This window comes from Schistocerca americana, chromosome 1 (genome assembly GCF_021461395.2).
Source record: "Schistocerca americana isolate TAMUIC-IGC-003095 chromosome 1, iqSchAmer2.1, whole genome shotgun sequence".
NCBI lineage: Eukaryota > Metazoa > Arthropoda > Insecta > Orthoptera > Acrididae > Schistocerca > Schistocerca americana.
In genome coordinates this window covers 805,445,442-805,463,846 of record NC_060119.1, presented here as the reverse complement: position 1 = coordinate 805,463,846, position 18,405 = coordinate 805,445,442, and the positions used below count along the sequence as shown (strand labels likewise).

Here is an 18,405-nt window from a genome sequence, read left to right as displayed (position 1 = left end):
GAGAAAAAGCCTGCAGCTGTGAGATGTCGTAACCGCCCAGCCAATGCTGTTATGCTTTGCCATTTGCTGTACCAATGTTATTGAGCTTCTGGTCCCTGGCTAGGAGTGCTGTGTGGACATCGACTATTTCATTACTGCATCTGAGGTAATAGTGTATTGGCCATGCCTGCAGTTGCTTGCTTCCTTGGGCCTTTTGCAACACCTGTGGCAATGCCACTGTTTCACTAAGTACCTCAAAAAATAGTGATGGCACTACACAGTTCCCCTCTTTGTCTTATCCATCTCTGGGTTCAGGTCATGATCATTCTGAAAAGTCTCAATATACATTCCCACACTGATAATTGTGTACAGCACATTTTTCTGAAGATTAGTCTGTTTAAACCAGAAGTTTCACTGACAGAGTACTAAACATGTGACTTCAGCCCACTGGCTTTTCATTTACACACTACTGGTAACTTCTTTATATGACCACTTATAAACTAAAAGGGTAGTATTATCAAATTTTCCACTCTCATTGGTCAAACCTTAATAACTCTTTATCAATAATTTGGCTTAATAAATTCTCCACAAAATTACATAGAATGGAATACAACTGTTAACACTGGCTTCTACTACTCCACATAACCACAGGAAAATCTTTAACGTGCCTTAAATCATTCACATCCCTTGTTAACCATCACACATAAAATCAATTAAGGCACTATGTCATTAGTCTCATCAATGAATTACAGCACAAGAAAAGAATCTGTATCACTCCAGTTACTGAGAAGCAAATTCATACCATCAGTCACAGTAAATGTTTATGTGACATGACAAACTCTCTAATACCATCACCAACAAATATAGAACAACTACAGATAATAGCAGAAAATTTTTTTATCTTTCCAATTGGCACTTTGTTTTTCACTTAATTGTACCGTGTGCTCAACAGGTGGTCCAGTCTACTGGTAGCTGGTGTACCAGGGATCAAACAGGTGGGCAGCTCAAGGTAGATGAAAGTTGCATAGAACAGAGCCAGAGTTATTATGGTGCCAGATATCAAAACACTCATAGTCATGAGCATATGACTTTGTTTATCCTGGTACTGCTGCAAGTGCTGAAGCATCTGTTTCAAAGAAATATGACCCTCCCAGGTTGCTACGATTTGATTCAGGGAGAAAATGAGTTCAGCTTCTACAGTATTATAGACATAATGTCACTCTGGTTTCTTGCTGGGAGTATCCCTAGTGGTATATCTAGCCAGTACAACAGTGGCTGAGTTGTTTTCATGCAGGGAATCCCCACAACAATAGCTGGATGGTAAAATGTCAGCCCCCTATGTCACAAGTTGTCCTGTTCATCAGCAACCCACGTTGTGCAGTTCCAGTCACTTTGCCCCTCTTAGTCTTATGTGCTCATAGCAATTGACCACATGTAGCCCTGTTTGTTGAAAACAGGTTTGTGGCTCCAGGATGCCCCATGGGTATCCCTGGCTGTCCGTCTCACACAAAAATAATTGAATTTCACATGTGTCTTCACAAGTCTGGATCACTCAAGTTGTGCATATTGCAACCTGTTACTTCTAACAATGGTGGAATTCTTCCGTTGACACAACAGCATGCCTTTCCCCATCCTCAGAACACTCCTTTCCTCTCTGCCTCTCAGTGTAATTTTGAAAATGCCTCCTCCAACCTGCACACTTCATTCCTCATTTCCCATGTATTGCATGTCAGCCTTAGTGTGCAGTGATGGCTGATGTAGATAACATCTTCTTCCCTGATGAATAACACTCCACTTTCTAGTTGCTAGTCCACCTGTGCCACTACCCCACCTGCAGTGAAGCGGTGTAGCACTGCCAAGATTAGGACACCCCTGACCCAGAATGAGATTTTTACTCTGCAGCGGAGTGTGCACTGACAGTACGAGGTACTGGCAGAATTGAAGCTGTGGAGACGGGTTGTGAGTCTTGCTTGGGTCGCTCAGATGGTAGCCCTTGCCCGCACAAGGCAAAGGTCCTGAGTTCGAGCCTCGATCCGTCACACAGTTTTAATCTGCCAGGAAGTTTCATCCCTGATCCATTTCAGCTGTGCAGCAACTGGAAAATTACAGCAACGAAGATTATTCCCCCATTTTCATGTCCCTCTCTTAGCAATGTTGCCGTGGGTGCTCATCAAGGTGGGCCCTCAACAACAGCGACTAGGATGCTTTCACCTCCACCTCCACTGCACTCCCCCCACATGGAGGTATTGATATGGCTGCCCAGAGTCCAACAGCAGTCATTCTGTCAGCAGCTGACTGAGTGATGCCCTATTCTGTGGGATCTGCCGTTTGGAAGACAGTACCTTGGTAGAGCTCAGAAATTGCCAAGGCCATTAGAAATCACAGGTGGGCTCTCCAATGCCATATGCAGCATCCAACAATGGAGCACCTTGTTGCCTTTAAATGGCTTCGTATGTGGGTCCACCACCTAATAAATGTTGGGAACAATACGTTTCAACCATTTGACCATGTCCCCCTCCTTCCCACACCTCTCCTTGAGCACTATGCACAAGCCTCAGCGTCTGAGAATTATCAACCTGCGTTTCATGCTATAAAACAGTGAGTGGACTGAAAGCAATTATCTGTTACTATACACCACATGCAGCCATATAATGCTCCGTTCAGCAAATAGGAATTCGTCAGTGCCCTAACCCTCTGTCCAGATACAATTCCAGGGCCAGACCACATCCACAACCAAATGATCAAGCACCTACCAGTGGTTTGTCAGTGTCATATTTTTGCCATCTTTAACTGCATCTGGAGCAAGCGTGAGTTCCCATCACAATGGCGAGAAAGCATCATTGTCTCAGTGCTGAAACTGTGTAAGCACCCTCTAGAGATGGAGAGTTATTGCCCAATAAGTCTCATCAATGTTCTCTGTAAGTTGCTTGAATGCACGGCGAGCCAGCAGCTGTGTTGGCTGCGTGAGGCTTCTGGTTCCATCCCAAGGTGGTTTCTGCCAAGGCCATTCCACTACTGATATTCTGGTTTACCTGGCTGCCATCCAAATAGTTTTTGGTCGACGTCAACACCTTACATCCGTCTTCTTCGACTCACAAAAGATAACACCACATCCTTGCTACCTTACATGACCGGGGTCTGTGGGGTTCTCTCCTGATTTTCATCCAGAACTTCCTGTCACACTGTGTGTTCCTGATTTGAGTCGGTGCTTCCCACAATACCCCCCACCCCCATATCCAAGAGAATGGAGTCCCACAGGGCTCTGTACTAAATGCCCATCTCTTTCTAGTAGCTGTGGATCCTCAATATTGTCCTCCTTGTATGCTGATGGCTTTTGCCTCTGCTATTGTTCCTCTAGTGTGGGTGTCGCACAACATCAGCTGCAAGGTACCATACGAAAGGTGCATCTACATCTACTCTACATCTACATTTATACTCCACAAACCACCCAACGGTGTGTGGCAGAGGGCACTTTACGTGCCACTGTCATTACCTCCCTTTCCTGTTCCAGTCGCGTACGGTTCGCGGGAAGAACGACTGCCGGAAAGCCTCCGTGCACGCTCGAATCTCTCTAATTTTAAATTCGTGATCTCCTCGGGAGGTATAAGTAGGGGGAAGCAATATATTCGATACCTCACCCAGAAACTCACCCTCTCCAAACCTGGACAGCAAGCTACCCGGCGATGCAGAGCGCCTCTCTTGCAGAGTCTGCCACTTGAGTTTGCTAAACATCTCCATAACACTATCACGCTTACCAAATAACCCTGTGACAAAGCGTGCCACTCTTCCCTGGATCTTATCTATCTCCTCCGTCAACCCGACCTGGTACGGATCCCACACTGATGAGCAATACTCAAGTATAGGTCGAACGAGTGTTTTGTAAGCCATCTGCTTTGTTGACAGACTACATTTTCTAAGGACTCTCCCAATGAATCTCAACCTGGTACCCACCTTACCAACAATTAATTTTATATGATCATTCCACTTCAAATCGTTCTGCACGCATACTCCCAGATATTTTACAGAGGTAACTGCTACCAGTGATTGTTCCGCTATCATATAATCATACAATAAAGGATCCTTTCTTCTATGTATTCGCAATACATTACATTTGTCTTTGTTACGGGTCAGTGGCCACTTCCTGCACCAAGTGCCTATCCGCTGCAGATCTTCCTGCATTTCGCTACAATTTTCTAATGCTACAACTTCTCTGTATACTACAGCATCTTCCGCGAAAAGCCGCATGGAACTTCTGACACTATCTACTAGGTCATTTATATATATTGTGAAAAGCAATGGTCCCACAACACTCCCCTGTGGCACGCCAGAGGTTACTTTAACGTCTGTAGACGTCTCTCCATTGAGAACAACATGCTGTGTTCTGTTTGCTAAAAACTCTTCAATCCAGCCACACAGCTGGGCTGATACTCTATAGGCTCTTAATTTGTTTATCAGGCGACATTGCGGAACTGTATCGAACGCCTTCCGGAAGTCAAGGAAAATGACATCTACCTGGGAGCCTGTATCTAATATTTTCTGGGTCTCATGAACAAATAAAGCGAGTTGGGTCTCACATGATCGCTGTTTCGGAAATCCATGTGGATTCCTACAGAGTAGATTCTGGGTTTCCAGAAATGACATGATACACGAGCAAAAAACATGTTCTAAAATTCTACAACAGATCCACGTCGGAGATATAGGTCTATAGTTTCGCGCATCTGCTCGACGACCCTTCTGGAAGGCATGAGACCTCATCCATGACTTTTGGTTTTCAGCCGCCAAGACTCGGGTTACGCTTTTCTGTCGATGTCATACCCTTCTCCCAAACCAGAATGTTACCTCGATGACTAACAACTCAATGTGGTGAGGACAGACTTATCATTTCTTAGGACTGGTCTTCTATTGTTGGTTGATGGGGTTCCCCATCTTAGCTAGCAGCTGGCTGCACCTTAATACACTCTGCTGCCTGAGTAACACCAGCTAGGGCACAGATTGCACTACCCTTCTGCTGCTTTACAAAGCCCTGATACAATGCCGCCTTGATTATGAGAGTCTGGCGTACGGTTCGGCATCATCCTCAGCACTGCAGATACTTGATCCAATACACCATTGTGGGATTTGACTTGCAACAGGAGCCTTTTGAACTATCCCTGTGAAGAGGTTATTCGTGGAGCCTGGAATCCCTCTATTGCGGGTCAGGTGCCAACAACAGCTTGTCAATTATGCTACCCACATTCGCAGCTCCCCTAAGCATTCGAATTACCATCTCTTTTACAAACACAGTAATCCAGTCCCTGCAACAGCGGCTCAGATCCCTCAGATCAGGGATTATGATTGCAATCCACATCCGGTCTATCCTCTCTGAACTTCCATTGTTACCTCTTCCACCTCCCCTTTAGACCCACTCATGTACATCTCTGTGGCACATCTGTCGGCCACAGCTTCCTCTTGACCTATCATGAGGTCCAAAGGACTCAGTTCATCCTGAGGCCCAATGCCGCCAATTTCTCTCCATCCTTGGTGCATCTAGGAGTTCAGAAGTAGTCTACACTGACCGCTCGATGGTTGCTGGTCATGTAGGCTTTGCTTGTACTTGCATGGGTCATACTGAACTGCGCTCCTAGCCAGATGGCTGTAGTATTTTCACTGTGCAGTTGGTAGCCACCTCTTGAGGTCTTGAGTGTCTTTGTAACTGCACTGGTGAGTCCTCTCTCATCTGCAGCGACTCCTTGAGCAGTTTGCAGGCTTTTGACCATTGCTGCCCTCACCATTCCTTTGTCATTGCTATCCAGGATTCCTTGTACAGTGTGTATGCTCAGTGACCTTTATCTGAACCCTTGGCCACGTCGGGATCCTGGGGAATGAACTCGCTGATAGCCTGACCAAACTGCCTAACATGAACTGACTCTTGAGATCAGTATTCTGGAGACAGACCTCTGATTGGTATTACTTGTCAAGTTTTAGGTGACTGGAATATGGAATGGCTCACTCTATCTTCACCAAACAAACTATTGGTGATAAATGAGACTATGAATCTGTGGAGGTTCTCCATGCAGGCATCTCGCAAGGACTCTACCATCCTTAGACGGGTCTGCATTGGCCATACTTGGCTGACTCATGGTCATCTCCTATGTTGAGAGGACCCATCCAATTGTCGTTGTGGCTCCTGTTTTACAGTGATCCACATTTTGCTGGACTCTCGCAACCTAGCCACCCTGCTGCGGACTCTTAATCTCCCTGATTCATTATCTCTGGTGTTAGGAGATGATGCCTCAATGGTTGACTTAATTTCACATTTTATTCATGAAGTGGGCTCTTACCACACTCTTACCCTCATTGCCCCATTGCGGGGTTGGCAGAACACTCTGTTTCCTCCTATGCCCAAACTGGGTTGCGGCTGTATGGGCTTGGTGTTCCACCATAGTCCTCACCGTACCAGCTCTTTTACTTTTGTCCTGCCTCTTGCATCATCTGTTAGACTTGTTCATCTTTTGTCTCTCTGTGCTCCTTTTTCCCTGTCTGTGTTGTTAATTTTTCCAAGGGAATTTCTGAGTGGAGTACCTCTGGTAAGTGGCAGGGCTGCGGGTGTATGTACCCTCATTGCACTCTGCTTTCAGGGGCTTCCGGCTGCTCCCTAGATGGGGCATCTTGCCTGCCTTTCTTCCTCTGTCTCCCTTTCTTCTTTTTGTCCCTTATCTAAGCCTTGTTGACCTTTTGTAGGCTGTGGGGATTCTTTCCCTAGGTTTTGCATTGTAGGCTGTCTCTGCTCTACAGTCATACACACATGTCTGTTTGAAGAAAAGTGGACTGATGGCCTCATAGTTTGGTCCTTTTAACCATCCAATCATTCAACCTACCTGCTCTTGTCACAGCGCTTTGGTTCCCTAGGATTTTGAGAGATATAGATCATAAGGGAGCCAATGGCCTTGGCGCACTGGTAACACCAGTTCCTGTCAATTCACCAAAGTTAAATGCTATTGGGCTTGGTTAGTATTTGGATGGCTGACCATCTGGTTTGCTGGATGCTGTTGGCAAGTGGGGTGCACTCAGCCTTAGTGAGCAAATTGAATAGCTAGTTGGTTGAGAAGTAGCAGCTGCGGTCACGAAAACTGACAATGGCCAACAGAGCGATACGTTGACTAGGGCTGTTGATAAAATTTCAATATATCGATATTTTTTCCAAAAAATGGTGATATATGTTGACAATATTCTTTTCCACGATATATCAATACCGAAATGACAACATCAAGGGCCGATATTTTTATTCTGTATTATGTTTTTCGCAATTTTTGGTAAATATTTGAAATTGTTCTTTTGAATTTGTAGTAGAACATAATTTTGCTTTCACCGTGTGAAGGAATCTTACTACTTTTTGAGCTTTCATCACACCCAGTCTTTCTCTTTGTGTGAAGCAAGTATAGGTGACACAAAGAAGTCTGACTGCACGGAGTGTTGTGATTGGAATAACAGCATTCCCAATGTGAAGAAATAGAACACATGATATGTTTAAAAAAAAATTTAATGCAAATGCACGTCAGCATTCTTCAAAAGCACTTTCTGAAAATGATGAACAAAAATCTAAGTGACAAGACTGGTTTTTACGGTGGGTGGAGACATGTGAGGGGAAATGCTGATGTAATCGGTGCTCGGTGCTACCAACAGGAACAGTAGTGTTCAACTTCATCATGCAATTTTGACACTACAACTGCTAGGGTGCTGGTGTTGGCAGAAATGAAAAAACGGGGAAGTCAGCATGAAGTGTTTTGGACAAATCTGATACGTGAAGAAACTGAATGACAGACACCTTTTGTCGGCCGTTGTGGCCGAGCGGTTCTAGGCGTGTCAGTCTGCAACCGCGCTGCTGCTACGGTCGCAGGTTCGAATCCTGCCTCGGGCATGGATGTTTGTGCTGTCCTTAGGTTAGTTAGGTTTAAGTAGTTCTAAGTCTAGGGGACTAATGACCTCAGATGTTACGTTCCATAGTGCTCAGAGTCATTTGAACCGACACCTTTTATTGTGCCACTTACATGCAGTTACCATTGTTAGCAAAGCGGTTATCGCTGAGCATGAATGTGTCTCGTTTACCTTTCAATTCCTGCTCTGAGGGGGATAGGCAGCCTGCTAGCTTGTCGATGAGCAGAATATCTAATAATAAATCAATACTTAAACATACAGCTCTAAAACTGGCATTGTATTATAATGTATAGCTGATATTTTTATAGGCCATTACATTGATATTTTTTTCATTGATATATCGATACTCTTTTTCGACATATCAATGGTCAATAATGATATTTTTAAAAATTTTGATATATTGGATTCCAATGTTTTTAAAAATATCAATGGTCGTAGTGCTGACCAAACACCCCTCCATATCTGCTTCTAGTGACGCCTATAGGCTGAGGATGACATGGCAGATTGTTTGTACCATTAGAGTCTTCTGAGATCTGTTCGGACGGGTTTAAAGTATTTTTATATCACAATAGGCTTTAATTTTCAAGCCGTTGCACCATTTCCATGGAAAAGAAGTGTGCATTAGACCTTGGTAGCCTTAAATCCAGGTGCTGTTTTTTCTTCAATAGACATGAATGTGCAGCTAAGCAATCATTTCCAAAATAAACCTGTTTCTTCAGTTATAGAATTATTCTGTGGTAATTTCTTTAAACCTCTTTTTAAACTCCTTAGCGATGTCTGAAGGGATCAAACCAACCTGAGCTATCCGAGAAAGGTGCTGTATCATCCTCTTCATTTGTTAAATCTACATATAAGCTCTTGGCTTTAGCTTGAATAGCAGCTCCAGCTGGAGGTATGTGCTGTTGGTTGTGGTGCTCAGTCCTATGGCTTAGCACTTTTTCCATTATTTCCATCACCTCAGAGGAAGATATGGTCACATTTTAGTTACTTGAAGATTGAACAATTCTGTGAATTGATTCTGCCTAGTCATAAATATTTCTCACAGTGGATTCACTAAGCCCCAAAGCACGCTGAATGTCAACGATATGCTCACATTTCTCGTAGCAATCCATAACTTGTAACTTGGTTTCTAATGAAAAGGACCTTTGTACATGCTTCTTCCTCTTAGCAGGCACACTTTCTTTTCCTTTACCTAACATTTTAAACACAGAATCTGTCCAGTGCAACTTCAGAACTCTACTGAAACGAACTGAAAATTCTCATCTTGACAGACATGACAGATGCTACCTGATTTATTCATGACAGAAGATGAACGTTCAAATTCACTAAAGCATTGCTGCTTCCATGTTCTGTTAACAGATGGCTGCACTGAACTTAAAACAAAACTCGTGTGTGTGCACGAAAATGCAGATAACTAATCCGTGTATAACAGGGTCTACCTGTAGGTACATTTACTTTCCATATCCTATCAGTGAAACTTTCAACTGACTTATTGTGCTCTTTTAACACCCCACTCAATTGCTCCCAGAAAATTCTCATGCTATTCTGCTTCTTATAGCATTGCAGGAGAACTTGTTTTCAATGCTCATATGTTTGTGGGTTTCTCAACTCTTCCTTATATAAAACAAATGCTTTTGCCTCCCCTGTTAATCGCAACCTAGCTATTTGCAAAAGCTGATCATCTGTCCAAAACTCACATCTTTGCTACTGCTTCCAGATCATCCAGGAAAGACAATACATCATCAGTTGGTTTGCCAGAAAGGAAATCATCGAGCTAGTAACAGCTGAATCCAAAAATGTAGTAGACAAAGTGGATGATGAGCTATTGGCCTCCATAGCAACCATTTATTTATGCATCTCATTGTAATCTGCTGACAGTTGCTCTACCTGACTTGTTAATGACTGAATCGCCTCCTGTCTCGGAACACCCTGCATCATGGACTCTGTCTTTGTGGAACCTTTATCCGTATCCACAATACACAGTCAAGTAGACTAAGAACAACAATACCTTGACAAATAATATCTTAAATACTCACAAGCATAGAATATGGACTTACAGCTTAATCATGAGCCACTTTGACTTGATATCTTTCCTGGGAGTATGGCCATAGTGGTGGCATGTGAAACACTCCACTAATGCCTAATAGACTGCACTGCAAGCACATTATTGGCTTCAAATAGTGCTTCCTGGTATTGCCACAAAAATATGACAAATCAGCTGGTTTCTCTGGCCATGTAAATGTTGCTTTTTTGTTATGATGACAGTCCTCACTTGAACCCATCTTAACTGCACACAGAAATAGGAGAAGAGAAACAAAACAAGTTTGTCAATTCATCCCACTGTAAATCTTGATCTAACAGCTATGGTTGGCTGCAACATGATGCTGGTCCAGCTGCAGATGTCTGTCGCAGTGACAGTTGATGCCTCTGACACCAAAATGTAGAGGCCCGGGATGGATGGGCTCTACAGTGCCATGGTTGAGTTGAGACAGTGGGTTGTCATCGTGAAGATGACCGATGGTTGCTCAAGGAAACATGATTAATAGTCATACATTTTACTAGCACACAAAGGCTACAACTCTAATTGCTACACTCTACAATGGCAATGTTCCCCTCTGCACCCCCCCCCCCCCCCCACCTCCCCCCGTCATCACCTCCACAACTGAGCATATGTTGACACAGCGAGCGTGGTGGCACTAATGCAACCTGCAGCCAGTGACTGGCATGATGTCAGCAGGTAGCCGCTAATGCTGGCACTCAGAGTCTGCAGCATCATGTGTACTGTCTGGGCACAGCCCTACAACTCAGGGCATGATATGTCAGTAGGCACAGAGTCCCACTATGATTCTTATAATGGAAGACAACCCTCAGCAATGGTGTCTGCCCTTGCAAGCAGGGGCATACAGCATCAGTATGCCCACCCAGGTGTAGGTGGTAAAGTGATGGCACCACCCTGATCTCGAATGCCTGCCTTCCAGGGCTAGTCCAGTCCACAAAAGAAAATTAGGAGAAAAAAAATTCTTGTAGTTGCAAATTTTTGTACAGTGGTAGGGGGAGATGTGATGAATAACGTACAAGAAATCCTGACTGGTAGGGTGTGACCTTGTGGTTGGAGGGACATTTAAAGTTAACTTTTTCATGTTTTTCTTGGCTATATCGAGAACTGTGGCTTCTAGTGAAAATGTTTCCCATTACAGAAATAAATTATATTAAATTTCCTACAAAAAGCTCCTGTTCATTTCTTTTCTCTAGGACTAATAGTTTTGGTTTTGCAAGGCGTGGAAAAATTGTAGGTTATTAAAAACAGTTTTTTAATGGTATAAAATTGATGTTTATTGAAAAATGAAGTGGGTTAAGAATAAGTAGTAAATGTTTGTACCACATCTAAAGGCAGTAGAACCATATTAAGGGATAAATTTTATTCTGTTAGTGGCAGGGTAGAAAGGTGGAGGTGGAGGTTAGAAGCATGCAGATTGTTGTCATGAACTTCCCTCCTTCATAGTTCTGCAAAACGAAGATGAGCAGGCAGTTCCACATGATCTTTATTGCACCACATCACAAAAAGTAACTAAAGTGTGTTAACCAAGGTTATGCTAGATTAGATTAGATTAGATTAATACTAGTTCCATGGATCATGAATACGATATTTCGTAATGATGTGGAACGAGTCGAATTTTCCAATACATGACATAATTAGGTTAATTTAACAACATACTTAAGTGAATATAACAACTTTATTTTTTGTGTTTTTTTGTTTTTCTTTATTTTTTATTTTCTTTTTAATTTTTTTTTTTTTTTTTTTATTTTCCACAGCTTGCCTGATGAATCACTGGCAACACAGTGTTCAGACATGCCCGCGGTTCTTTATTTTCTGCAAAATACACTGACACTACATGGACTACAGATGTTGTTGTTGTGGTCTTCAGTCCTGAGACTGGTTTCATGCAGCTCTCCATGCTACTCTATTGCAGCTCTCCATGCTACCCTATCCTGTGCAAGCTTCTTCATCTCCCAGTACCTACTGCAACCTCCAACCTTTTGAATCTGTTTAGTGTATTCATCTCTTGGTCTCCCTCTACGATTTTTACCCTCCACGCTGCCCTCCAATATTAAATTGGTGATCCCTTGATGCCTCAGAACATGTCCTACCAACCGATCCCTTCTTCTAGTCAAGTTGTGCCACAAACCTCTCTTCTCCCCAATCCTATTCAATACCTCCTCATTAGTTATATGATCTACCCATCTAATCTTCAGCATTCTTCTGTAGCACCACATTTCCAAAGCTTCTATTCTCTTCTTGTCCAAACTATTTATCGTCCATGTTTCACTTCCATACATGGCTACACTCCATACAAATACTTTCAGAAACGACTTCCTGACACTTAAATCTATACTCGATGTTAACAAATTTCTCTTCTTCAGAAACGCTTTCCTTGCCATTGCCAGTCTACATTTTATACTCTCGACCATCATCAGTTATTTTGCTCCCCAAATAGCAAAAATCCTTTACTACTTTAAGTGTCTCATTTCCTAATCTAATTCCCTCAGCATCACTCGACTTAATTCGACTCCATTCCATTATCCTCGTTTTGCTTTTGTTGATGTTCATCTTATACCCTCCTTTTATGACACTGTCCATTCTGTTCAACTGCTCTTCCAAGTCCTTTGCTGTCTCTGACAGAATTACAATGTCATCGGCAAACCTCAAAGTTTTTATTTCTTCTCCATGGATTTTAATACCTACTCTGAATTTTTCTTTTGTTTCCTTTACTGCTTGCTCAATATACAGATTGAATAACATCGGGGAGAGGCTACAACCCTGTCTCACTCCCTTCTCAACCACTGCTTCCCTTTCATCCCCCTCGACTCTTATAACTGCCATCAGGTTTCTGTACAAATTGTAAATAGCCTTTCGCTCCCTGTATTTTACCCCTGCCAACTTCAGAATTTAAAAGAGTCAACATTGACGAAAGCTTTCTCTAAGTCTACAAATGCTAGAAACGTAGGTTTGCCTTTCCTTAATCTAGCTTGTAAGATAAGTCGTAGGGTCAGTATTGCCTCACGTTTTCTAATATTTCTACAGAATCCAAACTGATCTTCCCCGAGGTCGGCTTCTACCGGTTTTTCCATTTGTCTGTAAAGAACTCGCGTTAGTATTTTGCAGTTGTGACTTATTAAACTGATTGTTCGGTAATTTTCACATCTGTCAGCACCTGCTTCCTTTGGGATTGGAATTATTATATTCTTCTTGAAGTCTGAGGGTATTTTGCCTGTCTCATACATCTTGCTCACCAGATGCTAGAGTTTTGTCAGGACCGGCTCTCCCAAGGCCGTCAGTAGTTCTAATGGAATGTTGTCTACTCCCGGGGCCTTGTTTCGACTCAGGTCTTTCATTGCTCTGTCAAACTCTTCACGCAGTATCGTATCTCCCATTTCATCTTCATCTACATACTGTTCCATTTCCATAATATTGTCCTCAAGTACACTGCCCTTATATAGACCCTCTATATATTACTTCCACCTTTCTGCTTTCCCTTGTTTGCTTAGAAATGGGTTTCCATCTGAGCTCTTGATACTCATACAAGTGGTTCTCTTTTCTCCAAAGGTCTCTTTAATTTTCCTGTAGGCAGTATCAATCTTACCCCTAGTGAGATAAGCCTCTACATCCTTACATTTGTCCTCTAGCCATCCCTGCTTAGCCATTTTGCATTTCCTGTCGATCTCATTTTTGAGACGTTTGTATTCCTTTTTGCCTGCTTCATTTACTGCATTTTTATACTTTCTCCTTTCATCAATTAAATTCAATATTTCTTCTGTTACCCAAGGGTTTCTACTAGCCCTCGTCTTTTTACCTACTAGATTCTCTGCTGCCTTCACTACTTCATCTCTCAAAGCTACCCATTCTTCTTCTACTGTATTTCTGTCCCCCATTCCTGTCAATTGTTCCCTTATGCTCTCCCTGAAACTCTGTACAACCTCTGGTTTTGTCAGTTTATCCAGGTCCCATCTCCTTAAATTCCCATGTTTTTGCAGTTGCTTCTGTTTTAATCTACAGTTCAAAACCAATAGATTGTGGTCAGAGTCCACATCTACCCCTGGAAATGTCTTACAATTTAAGACCTGGTTCCTAAATATCTGTCTTACCATTATATAATCTATCTGAAACCTGTCAGCATCTCCAGGCTTCTTCCATGTATACAACAGATATGAATTACTAATAATACTAACACAAGAAACACACATGGATAGAATCTGAGTACAAGTATATATCTGCACACTGTTCTGTAATGCTCGAGGGATATTGATTCTTTGTCATCCTGGATGGCAGCTGTAGTGTTCTCTCAGTGCTTGCTTTTAAGTTAATAGACAGACCATATCTCCCAGCACTTTCTGTTCAGTGTTCTTGTGAGTAGGCAAAATAACTTCACTGATCTTGTGTTTATAAAGTGGACTTATTTTTAGGTTATTGAGTGAGTTCTTCTTTTCAGTTGTTAAGTGAGGTGTTACGTAAACGAGTTCAACAAGTGGAGCTGTCAACTGTCTACTGCACCAAAGAGCCTCTCCCTAACGTGCTGTCAATATGTATTTGACAGTGTTGATTTCATTGTCTCCACTAACTTTTTTTTTTTAACTTTACTTTATCCAGTGCATCAATCCAGCCTAACATCTGACAAGGCCCAGAGGCTTAAACAGGCAGCCTCTGTAATTAAGGCACTTTAAATATCTCAATGCAAGTCAAGCAATGCATTGCAGGAAATTCTTATTCTAAATTTAAACTTGGTCATTCCTGTTCCATCAGACATTATCGGCACCCACCATGTACAATATACTGTGGGTGTGTGGTAAGTGGCTCCACTCTGTGCAGGCCACTCAACAAGTGTCAGTAGTTCCTGAATGGAAGAGATTTTTGCTGTCTACTAGTAACACAATTAATGTTGAGAAAAGTGCTGTAACTGTTTGTCATTCATTAATTCACCACCAAGTGTCTGGAACATAGTTGCACAGCTTTACAATATGCTGTCAACAGCAGACAGCAGAAAGATCAACATGTATCAAGCCAATCCTTTTGCCACCAACACTACATAGGTCACTGACAACTGGGGTAATTCATCACTGAGGAATAAAGTATTTATTGCACAGAAGCATGTAATCAGAATAATAGCTGGAGTCCATCCAAGATCATCCTGCAGACATTTATTTAAGGATCTAGGGATATTCACAGTAGCTTCTCAGTATATATACTCTCTTATGAAATTTGTTATTAACAACCAAACCCAATTCAAAAGTAATAGCAGTGTGCATAACTACAATACTAGGAGAAAGGACGATCTTCACTATTCAAGATTAAATCTAACTTTGGCACAGAAAGGGGTGAATTATACTGGCACTAAAGTCTTTGGTCACTTACCAAATAGTATCAAAAGTCTGACAGATAACCAACAAGTATTTAAGAAGAAATTAAAAGAATTTCTGAATGACAACTCCTTCTACTCCATAGAGGAATTTTTAGATATAAACTAAGAAAAAAAAATATTAAAAAAATAAAAAAAAAAAAATAAAAAAAACACAAAAAAAGTAGTTATATTAACTTAAGTATGTTGTTAAATTAACCTAATTATGTCATGTATTGGAAAATTCGACTCGTTCCACATCATTACGAAATATCGTATTCATGATCCATGGAACTAGTATTAATCTAATCTAATCTAATCTAATCTAAATCACATTACAAAATTAAACACTTCTCAGCTATTGTTTGTAGGTGCATATTTTACATAAAAGTTCACTTAAAAACTGCAAATAAGTACTCACTAAATAAACTGAAAAAAACTCCACTACATAACACGAACTCAGTGAAGTTATTTAGTCTACATACATGAGAGAAATAGATGAGAAATGCTGGGGAGATATAGTCTTATTGTAAATTGCAAAGCAAGTAGCACTCTTGGTGAAGTCTCCTTTCCCAAAAGAATGCTACAGCTGCTGTAAGGGATGACTAAGAATCAATTTTCTCTCTAGCATTTTAGAAAAGTGTGCAGAGATTTATGTGGATTCTGTCCACATACATTTCTTGTATTTAGTGTTATTAGTAATTCATATCCATAGTCCTTGTAGTGGTAATGCACTTTGTGGAAAATATACAATCCCAGGCATGTCTGCACATTGCGTTGTCAGTGAGATTCATAAGGTGAGCTGCAGAAGGGTCTGCATAACTTAGTGAAACACCAAGTTATACTTTTTGTGACTTAGCACAGTAGAGAGAATGAGGAATTGCCTGCTCAGTAGACCCATAAAGGAGCGAAGTGAATGACCAAAATCTAGTGACCTACCTCCCCTCATGCTTGTAACCTGCACCCCCACCTTTCCACCCTGTTACACCCCCAGAAAACAATTTATCCATTACTAGGGCTCTATTGCTCTTAGATGTGGTAGACACATTTAATATTTGTTCTTAAACCACTTCATTTAACAGCAGACAATAATTTGGTACCATTAAAACACTATTTTTAATAATCTGCAATTTTTTCCATCCCCTGCAATGCAGAAAATGAATCCTAAGGAACGTGAATAGAACATTTTAATAGGAAATTTAATGTAGTTTAATTTCGTACTGGGAATCATTCTTGCTGGATGCTGCAGCATCAAGATATTTAAGAGAAACCTAAAAAAGGAACCTTTACACAACCCCCACCCCTATGCTCACATGCCATCAGTCAGGATTTTTACTATGTTGTTCATGACACTCCTCGCTACCAATGTACAGAAATTTGTGACTGCACGAATTTCTTCCCCAGTCAACATTTTTTGGCCTTCATTGACTGGGCTAAACAGAAGATGGTTGTGGCTGGTTTATGGCCAAGGCTAGGAGGTGCCAAGTCCACAGTGGAGGACTTAGAACAAGCAGTAGGCCCTCAAAGTTGGTTCTGCCAGACTGAGGTGAATTTGACTAAAAATGATGGGTATTTATAAAGATTCGGCATCTACTTGTTTTTCTGAAACACCACATCTAACCACACACCAAAACAAGCCCATAGTTTGGGGATGTAGTAACCAGCCTGTCAGTGCTATTGTTGCTGCTGTATTGGCGTTATTGAGGTCCTTTTGCATCAGCTGTGGCAGTTGTGCTATTTACTTGGTAGCATTGAAAAACAGTGGTGATACTACACATTCTTTTATGAAATGAAGGAATGTTTATATCCATAAATTATCATTTAAGTCACTTTTTGTGGCTTTATTTGCTACTGTTGCTTATTTAGATTTTTTTTAAAAAATCTTTATTCTATAGACAATGTGGGTTTATATATTTTATGAATGTAATGTGGTGGAACAAGAAAGGATCAGAATGAAGTAATACGATAGATAAAAAATTTACTCACCAGGTGGTGGCAGGTGGCAGGAGAATACATATATAAAAAAAGGTTTTAGATATGCAAGCTTTTGGAGTCAGTGGCTCCCTCTTCTGGCAGAAAGGTTGAAGGGCAATGAAGAGGGGCAGAGTTGTGAGAAACTGGTGTCTGAGGGAAGAATACAGATGGCGCGTGTGGTAAAACAGGCCCCGAGGTCACGACTGTCATGTTGTAGAGCATGATGTACAATGGGATATTGTGTGTTGCCGGTATACACCCTCTGCCTATGCCCATTCGTCCTAACTGATAACCCTGTGATCGTACCAGCTGCAAGACTTGCCTTATGCACCCCCCTACCACCACCTATACCAGCCTTGTAACTCGCAAAACATATACTATCGAAGGGAGAGCCACCTGTGAAAGAGCATGTGTCATGTACGAGCTGTTATGTAAACACTTTTAGGCCTTTTGCATCAACATCGCCAAGTTATCAGTTAGGTTGAATGGGCGTAGGCAGATGGTGTATACTGGTAACACACAATATCCTGTTCCAATGCAAGCTCTACAGCATGACAGTCATGACCTCGATGCCTGTTTCACCACATGCGCCATCTTGATTCTTCCCCAGACACCAGTTTCTCAGAACTCTTCAGGTGGGAACTTGCGCTACAGCATGCTCTTTGTTCTCGCCTCCCACCTGGCCTTAATTTACATTAATTTCTTCCATCTCAGCATTTCTGCACAGTAACTACTCCTTTCTTCACTCTATTTTATTTTCTACACTTTTCGTTTTCTGACCCGTATATTTTTCATTGCCCCTTTCCCACCTCTATTACATACAGTGCACTTAGCTGTTCAGTTGTATTACCTCGCTCACTCATTTTATCAGTAACCTCTGCCTTGCATATTATCCTGTCTTCCACCTTTAAGCTCTCAGGTTTTCAGATCAGGTCCGATGCAGTCCCCAACAATCAGTCTTTCCTTCTCATGCCTTCTGGTAAGTCTTCCCTGACCCACGGTCTGGGTGACTTTTCTGAGCTCTACACCTTTTCCTAAACTTCTCCAGTCCTTTTCCTTCACCTCTCTTCCTTACCCTTCACCCCTTCCGCCGGAAGGAGCCACTGGCTCTGAAAGCTTCCATACCTAAAACCTATTTTTACATGTT

At 41.9% G+C, this 18,405-nt stretch overlaps 1 protein-coding gene across 4 annotated transcripts in view; it reads left to right on the top strand.

Annotated features, from left to right (window-relative positions):
• LOC124612713 (E3 ubiquitin-protein ligase CCNB1IP1-like) overlaps nt 1–18,405 on the top strand; it is a 198,190-nt gene that overhangs the window by 53,346 nt on the left and 126,439 nt on the right. The window lies entirely within an intron of this gene.